Here is an 8195-nt window from a genome sequence, read left to right on the forward strand (position 1 = left end):
GCAGTGCTGCTACCAGGGCTGGATAGCAGACCTCCAGGGCTAACAGGCAGACCTCCAGGGCTGGAAGGCAGGCAGTGCTGCTACCAGGGCAGGCAGGCTGTCCTCCAGGGCTGGAAGGCAGACCTCCAGGGCTGGCAGGCTGACCTCCAGGGCAGGCAGGCAGGCAGGCAGACCTCCAGGGCTGGATAGCAGACCTCCAGGGCTGGATAGCTGACCTCCAGGGCTGGATAGCAGACCTCCAGGGCTAACAGGCTGACCTCCAGGGCTAACAGGCAGACCTCCAGGGCAGGCAGGCAGACCTCCAGGGCAGGCAGTGCTGCTACCAGGGCAGGCAGTGCTGCTGCCAGGGCAGGCAGGCAGACCTCCAGGGCTGGAAGGCAGACCTCCAGGGCTGGCAGGCTGACCTCCAGGGCAGGCAGGCAGGCAGGCAGACCTCCAGGGCTGGATAGCTGACCTCCAGGGCTGGATAGCAGACCTCCAGGGCTAACAGGCTGACCTCCAGGGCTAACAGGCAGACCTCCAGGGCAGGCAGGCAGACCTCCAGGGCAGGCAGTGCTGCTACCAGGGCTGGATAGCAGACCTCCAGGGCTAACAGGCAGACCTCCAGGGCTGGCAGTGCTGCTACCAGGGCTGGATAGCAGACCTCCAGGGCTGGATAGCAGACCTCCAGGGCTAACAGGCAGACCTCCAGGGCTGGCAGGCTGACCTCCAGGGCTGGAAGGCAGGATGGCAGACCTCCAGGGCAGGCAGGCAGGCAGGCAGGCAGACCTCCAGGGCTGGCAGGGAGACCTCCAGGGCTGGCAGGCAGGCAGGCAGGGCTGTGTGGCTGGGGAGGGCAGGCTGGCAGGCAGGTAGGCCGTGCTGCTGCCAGGGCTGGAAGGCTGACCTCCAGGGCAGGCAGGCAGGCAGACCTCCAGGGCAGGCAGGCAGGTAGGCCGTGCTGCTGCCAGGGCTGGCAGGCTGACCTCCAGGGCAGGCAGGCTGACCTCCAGGGCAGGCAGTGCTGCTACCAGGGCAGGCAGGCAGACCTCCAGGGCAGGCAGGCTGACCTCCAGGGCAGGCAGGCAGGCAGGCAGACCTCCAGGGCAGGCAGGCAGGCAGGCAGGCAGACCTCCAGGGCAGGCAGGCAGGTAGGCCGTGCTGCTGCCAGGGCTGGCAGGCTGACCTCCAGGGCAGGCAGGCAGGCAGGCAGACCTCCAGGGCTGGCAGGCTGACCTCCAGGGCAGGCAGGCAGGCAGGCAGGCAGACCTCCAGGGCTAACAGGCTGACCTCCAGGGCTGGCAGGCTGACCTCCAGGGCTGGAAGGCAGGATGGCAGACCTCCAGGGCAGGCAGGCAGGCAGGCAGGCAGACCTCCAGGGCTGGCAGGGAGACCTCCAGGGCTGGCAGGCAGGCAGGCAGGGCTGTGTGGCTGGGGAGGGCAGGCTGGCAGGCAGGTAGGCCGTGCTGCTGCCAGGGCTGGAAGGCTGACCTCCAGGGCAGGCAGGCAGGCAGACCTCCAGGGCAGGCAGGCAGGTAGGCCGTGCTGCTGCCAGGGCTGGCAGGCTGACCTCCAGGGCAGGCAGGCTGACCTCCAGGGCAGGCAGTGCTGCTACCAGGGCAGGCAGGCAGACCTCCAGGGCAGGCAGGCTGACCTCCAGGGCAGGCAGGCAGGCAGGCAGACCTCCAGGGCAGGCAGGCAGGCAGTGCTGCTACCAGGGCAGGCAGGCAGACCTCCAGGGCTAACAGGCTGACCTCCAGGGCAGGCAGTGCTGCTACCAGGGCTGGATAGCAGACCTCCAGGGCAGGCAGGCTGACCTCCAGGGCAGGCAGGCAGGCAGGCAGACAGGCAGGCAGACCTCCAGGGCTAACAGGCTGACCTCCAGGGCTGGCAGGCAGGCAGGCAGGGCTGTGTGGCTGGGGAGGGCAGGCTGGCAGGCAGGTAGGCCGTGCTGCTGCCAGGGCTGGAAGGCTGACCTCCAGGGCAGGCAGGCAGGCAGACCTCCAGGGCAGGCAGGCAGGTAGGCCGTGCTGCTGCCAGGGCTGGCAGGCTGACCTCCAGGGCAGGCAGGCTGACCTCCAGGGCAGGCAGTGCTGCTACCAGGGCAGGCAGGCTGTCCTCCAGGGCTGGATAGCAGACCTCCAGGGCAGGCAGTGCTGCTACCAGGGCAGGCAGGCTGTCCTCCAGGGCTGGATAGCAGACCTCCAGGGCAGGCAGTGCTGCTACCAGGGCTGGATAGCAGACCTCCAGGGCTGGATGGCAGGCAGGCAGACCTCCAGGGCTGGATAGCAGACCTCCAGGGCTGGAAGGCAGGCAGGCAGACCTCCAGGGCAGGCAGTGCTGCTACCAGGGCTGGATAGCAGACCTCCAGGGCTAACAGGCAGACCTCCAGGGCTGGAAGGCAGGCAGTGCTGCTACCAGGGCAGGCAGGCTGTCCTCCAGGGCTGGAAGGCAGACCTCCAGGGCTGGCAGGCTGACCTCCAGGGCAGGCAGGCAGGCAGGCAGACCTCCAGGGCTGGATAGCAGACCTCCAGGGCTGGATAGCTGACCTCCAGGGCTGGATAGCAGACCTCCAGGGCTAACAGGCTGACCTCCAGGGCTAACAGGCAGACCTCCAGGGCAGGCAGGCAGACCTCCAGGGCAGGCAGTGCTGCTACCAGGGCAGGCAGTGCTGCTGCCAGGGCAGGCAGGCAGACCTCCAGGGCTAACAGGCAGACCTCCAGGGCTAACAGGCAGACCTCCAGGGCTAACAGGCAGACCTCCAGGGCAGGCAGGCAGACCTCCAGGGCAGGCAGGCAGACCTCCAGGGCAGGCAGTGCTGCTACCAGGGCAGGCAGTGCTGCTGCCAGGGCAGGCAGGGAGACCTCCAGGGCTGGATGGCAGGCAGGCAGACCTCCAGGGCTGGATAGCAGACCTCCAGGGCTAACAGGCTGACCTCCAGGGCTAACAGGCAGGCAGGCAGACCTCCAGGGCTGGATAGCAGACCTCCAGGGCTAACAGGCTGACCTCCAGGGCAGGCAGTGCTGCTACCAGGGCTGGATAGCAGACCTCCAGGGCAGGCAGTGCTGCTACCAGGGCAGGCAGTGCTGCTGCCAGGGCTGGATGGCAGGCAGGCAGACCTCCAGGGCTAACAGGCTGACCTCCAGGGCAGGCAGGCAGACCTCCAGGGCTAACAGGCTGACCTCCAGGGCAGGCAGTGCTGCTACCAGGGCAGGCAGGCTGTCCTCCAGGGCTGGATAGCAGACCTCCAGGGCTAACAGGCAGACCTCCAGGGCTGGCAGGCAGGCAGGCAGACCTCCAGGGCAGGCAGTGCTGCTACCAGGGCTGGATAGCAGACCTCCAGGGCAGGCAGTGCTGCTACCAGGGCAGGCAGTGCTGCTGCCAGGGCTGGATGGCAGGCAGGCAGACCTCCAGGGCTAACAGGCTGACCTCCAGGGCAGGCAGGCAGACCTCCAGGGCTAACAGGCTGACCTCCAGGGCAGGCAGTGCTGCTACCAGGGCAGGCAGGCTGTCCTCCAGGGCTGGATAGCAGACCTCCAGGGCAGGCAGTGCTGCTACCAGGGCTGGATAGCAGACCTCCAGGGCTGGATGGCAGGCAGGCAGACCTCCAGGGCTGGATAGCAGACCTCCAGGGCTGGAAGGCAGGCAGGCAGACCTCCAGGGCAGGCAGTGCTGCTACCAGGGCTGGATAGCAGACCTCCAGGGCTAACAGGCAGACCTCCAGGGCTGGAAGGCAGGCAGTGCTGCTACCAGGGCAGGCAGGCTGTCCTCCAGGGCTGGAAGGCAGACCTCCAGGGCTGGCAGGCTGACCTCCAGGGCAGGCAGGCAGGCAGGCAGACCTCCAGGGCTGGATAGCAGACCTCCAGGGCTGGATAGCTGACCTCCAGGGCTGGATAGCAGACCTCCAGGGCTAACAGGCTGACCTCCAGGGCTAACAGGCAGACCTCCAGGGCAGGCAGGCAGACCTCCAGGGCAGGCAGTGCTGCTACCAGGGCAGGCAGTGCTGCTGCCAGGGCAGGCAGGCAGACCTCCAGGGCTAACAGGCAGACCTCCAGGGCTAACAGGCAGACCTCCAGGGCTAACAGGCAGACCTCCAGGGCAGGCAGGCAGACCTCCAGGGCAGGCAGGCAGACCTCCAGGGCAGGCAGTGCTGCTACCAGGGCAGGCAGTGCTGCTGCCAGGGCAGGCAGGGAGACCTCCAGGGCTGGATGGCAGGCAGGCAGACCTCCAGGGCTGGATAGCAGACCTCCAGGGCTAACAGGCTGACCTCCAGGGCTAACAGGCAGGCAGGCAGACCTCCAGGGCTGGATAGCAGACCTCCAGGGCTAACAGGCTGACCTCCAGGGCAGGCAGTGCTGCTACCAGGGCAGGCAGGCAGACCTCCAGGGCAGGCAGTGCTGCTGCCAGGGCAGGCAGGCAGACCTCCAGGGCTGGATAGCAGACCTCCAGGGCTAACAGGCAGACCTCCAGGGCTGGATAGCAGACCTCCAGGGCTGGATAGCAGACCTCCAGGGCAGGCAGTGCTGCTACCAGGGCAGGCAGTGCTGCTGCCAGGGCAGGCAGGCAGACCTCCAGGGCAGGCAGTGCTGCTACCAGGGCTGGATAGCAGACCTCCAGGGCTGGATGGCAGGCAGGCAGACCTCCAGGGCTGGATAGCAGACCTCCAGGGCTAACAGGCAGACCTCCAGGGCAGGCAGGCAGACCTCCAGGGCAGGCAGGCAGACCTCCAGGGCTGGATAGCAGACCTCCAGGGCAGGCAGTGCTGCTACCAGGGCTGGATAGCAGACCTCCAGGGCAGGATAGCAGACCTCCAGGGCTGGATGGCAGGCAGGCAGACCTCCAGGGCAGGCAGGCAGACCTCCAGGGCTGGATAGCAGACCTCCAGGGCTAACAGGCAGGCAGGCAGACCTCCAGGGCTGGATAGCAGACCTCCAGGGCTAACAGGCAGGCAGGCAGACCTCCAGGGCTGGATAGCAGACCTCCAGGGCAGGCAGTGCTGCTACCAGGGCAGGCAGTGCTGCTACCAGGGCTGGAAGGCAGACCTCCAGGGCAGGCAGTGCTGCTACCAGGGCTGGATAGCAGACCTCCAGGGCTGGATAGCAGACCTCCAGGGCAGGCAGGCAGACCTCCAGGGCTGGATAGCAGACCTCCAGGGCTGGCAGGCAGGCAGGCAGACCTCCAGGGCTGGATAGCAGACCTCCAGGGCAGGATAGCAGACCTCCAGGGCTGGATGGCAGGCAGGCAGACCTCCAGGGCTGGATAGCAGACCTCCAGGGCTGGCAGGCAGACCTCCAGGGCTGGATAGCAGACCTCCAGGGCTAACAGGCAGACCTCCAGGGCAGGCAGGCAGACCTCCAGGGCAGGCAGGCAGACCTCCAGGGCTGGATAGCAGACCTCCAGGGCAGGCAGTGCTGCTACCAGGGCTGGATAGCAGACCTCCAGGGCAGGATAGCAGACCTCCAGGGCTGGATGGCAGGCAGGCAGACCTCCAGGGCAGGCAGGCAGACCTCCAGGGCTGGATAGCAGACCTCCAGGGCTAACAGGCAGGCAGGCAGACCTCCAGGGCTGGATAGCAGACCTCCAGGGCTAACAGGCAGGCAGGCAGACCTCCAGGGCTGGATAGCAGACCTCCAGGGCAGGCAGTGCTGCTACCAGGGCAGGCAGTGCTGCTACCAGGGCTGGAAGGCAGACCTCCAGGGCAGGCAGTGCTGCTACCAGGGCTGGATAGCAGACCTCCAGGGCTGGATGGCAGGCAGGCAGACCTCCAGGGCTGGATAGCAGACCTCCAGGGCTGGAAGGCAGGCAGGCAGACCTCCAGGGCAGGCAGTGCTGCTACCAGGGCTGGATAGCAGACCTCCAGGGCTAACAGGCAGACCTCCAGGGCTGGAAGGCAGGCAGTGCTGCTACCAGGGCAGGCAGGCTGTCCTCCAGGGCTGGAAGGCAGACCTCCAGGGCTGGCAGGCTGACCTCCAGGGCAGGCAGGCAGGCAGGCAGACCTCCAGGGCTGGATAGCAGACCTCCAGGGCTGGATAGCTGACCTCCAGGGCTGGATAGCAGACCTCCAGGGCTAACAGGCTGACCTCCAGGGCTAACAGGCAGACCTCCAGGGCAGGCAGGCAGACCTCCAGGGCAGGCAGTGCTGCTACCAGGGCAGGCAGTGCTGCTGCCAGGGCAGGCAGGCAGACCTCCAGGGCTGGAAGGCAGACCTCCAGGGCTGGCAGGCTGACCTCCAGGGCAGGCAGGCAGGCAGGCAGACCTCCAGGGCTGGATAGCTGACCTCCAGGGCTGGATAGCAGACCTCCAGGGCTAACAGGCTGACCTCCAGGGCTAACAGGCAGACCTCCAGGGCAGGCAGGCAGACCTCCAGGGCAGGCAGTGCTGCTACCAGGGCTGGATAGCAGACCTCCAGGGCTAACAGGCAGACCTCCAGGGCTGGCAGTGCTGCTACCAGGGCTGGATAGCAGACCTCCAGGGCTGGATAGCAGACCTCCAGGGCTAACAGGCAGACCTCCAGGGCTGGCAGGCTGACCTCCAGGGCAGGCAGGCAGGCAGGCAGACCTCCAGGGCTGGATAGCTGACCTCCAGGGCTGGATAGCAGACCTCCAGGGCTGGCAGGCTGACCTCCAGGGCAGGCAGGCCGGGCCCCCGGTGCTGCATCTCGGCCGCTGCCTGGGGCGGACCGGCCCGGGTGCCCTTGCGCTTTTTCGACACCAGGGGGCAGTTGGGTGCCATTCCGTCCCTCGTGTGGCGAAATGGCGGTACTGCACCTCCGCCTTTTTGCTGGAGAAAGTCCGCAGTCGGGACAATGCGCCACACGGTCCGTCGGCAGGAGGCCCGGGCCCGGGCACAACTCCCCGGTGGGGACGGACGCCGGGCTGGAGCTTCCCTTCAGCACACACACTCACTCACTCACTCACTGACCGACCGACTGACTGCAGGAAAGGCTCCCGGCTCCCAGCGCTCAGTCAGCAGGCCTACTCCTCCCCGGTGGGGACGGACGCCGGGCTGGAGCCTCCCTTCAGCACACACACTCACTCACTGACCGACCGACTGACTGCAGGAAAGGCTCCCGGCTCCCAGCGCTCAGTCAGCAGGCCTACTCCTCCCCGGTGGGGACGGACGCCGGGCTGGAGCTTTCCTTCAGCACACACACTCACTCACTGACCGACCGACTGACTGCAGGAAAGGCTCCCGGCTCCCAGCGCTCAGTCAGCAGGCCTACTCCTCCCCGGTGGGGACGGACGCCGGGCTGGAGCTTTCCTCCAGCGCAACACACTCACTCACTCACTCACTGACCGACCGACCGACCGACGGCTCCCAGCGCTCAGTCAGCAGGCCTACTCCTCCCCGGTGGGGACGGACGCCGGGCTGGAGCTTCCCTTCAGCACACACACTCACTCACTCACTGACCGACCGACTGACTGCAGGAAAGGCTCCCGGCTCCCAGCGCTCAGTCAGCAGGCCTACTCCTCCCCGGTGGGGACGGACGCCGGGCTGGAGCTTTCCTTCAGCACACACACTCACTCACTGACCGACCGACTGACTGCAGGAAAGGCTCCCGGCTCCCAGCGCTCAGTCAGCAGGCCTACTCCTCCCCGGTGGGGACGGACGCCGGGCTGGAGCTTTCCTCCAGCGCAACACACACTCACTCACTCACTCACTGACCGACCGACCGACCGACGGCTCCCAGCGCTCAGTCAGCAGGCCTACTCCTCCCCGGTGGGGACGGACGCCGGGCTGGAGCTTCCCTTCAGCACACACACTCACTCACTCACTGACCGACCGACTGACTGCAGGAAAGGCTCCCGGCTCCCAGCGCTCAGTCAGCAGGCCTACTCCTCCCCGGTGGGGACGGACGCCGGGCTGGAGCTTTCCTCCAGCGCAACACACACTCACTCACTCACTCACTGACCGACCGACCGACCGACCGACGGCTCCCGGCGCTCAGCCTGCAGGGCTACACCTCCCCGGTGGGTGCGGGCTCCGCGCTGGAGCTTTCCTTCAGCACTCACTGACCGACGGCTCCCGGCGCTCAGCCTGCAGGGCTACACCTCCCCGGTGGGTGCGGGCTCCGCGCTGGAGCTTTCCTTCAGCACTCACTGACCGACGGCTCCCGGCGCTCAGCCTGCAGGGCTACACCTCCCCGGTGGGTGCGGGCTCCGCGCTGGAGCTTTCCTTCAGCACTCACTGACCGACGGCTCCCGGCGCTCAGCCTG

Source organism: Amia ocellicauda, unplaced genomic scaffold (assembly GCF_036373705.1).
Source record: "Amia ocellicauda isolate fAmiCal2 unplaced genomic scaffold, fAmiCal2.hap1 HAP1_SCAFFOLD_182, whole genome shotgun sequence".
NCBI lineage: Eukaryota > Metazoa > Chordata > Actinopteri > Amiiformes > Amiidae > Amia > Amia ocellicauda.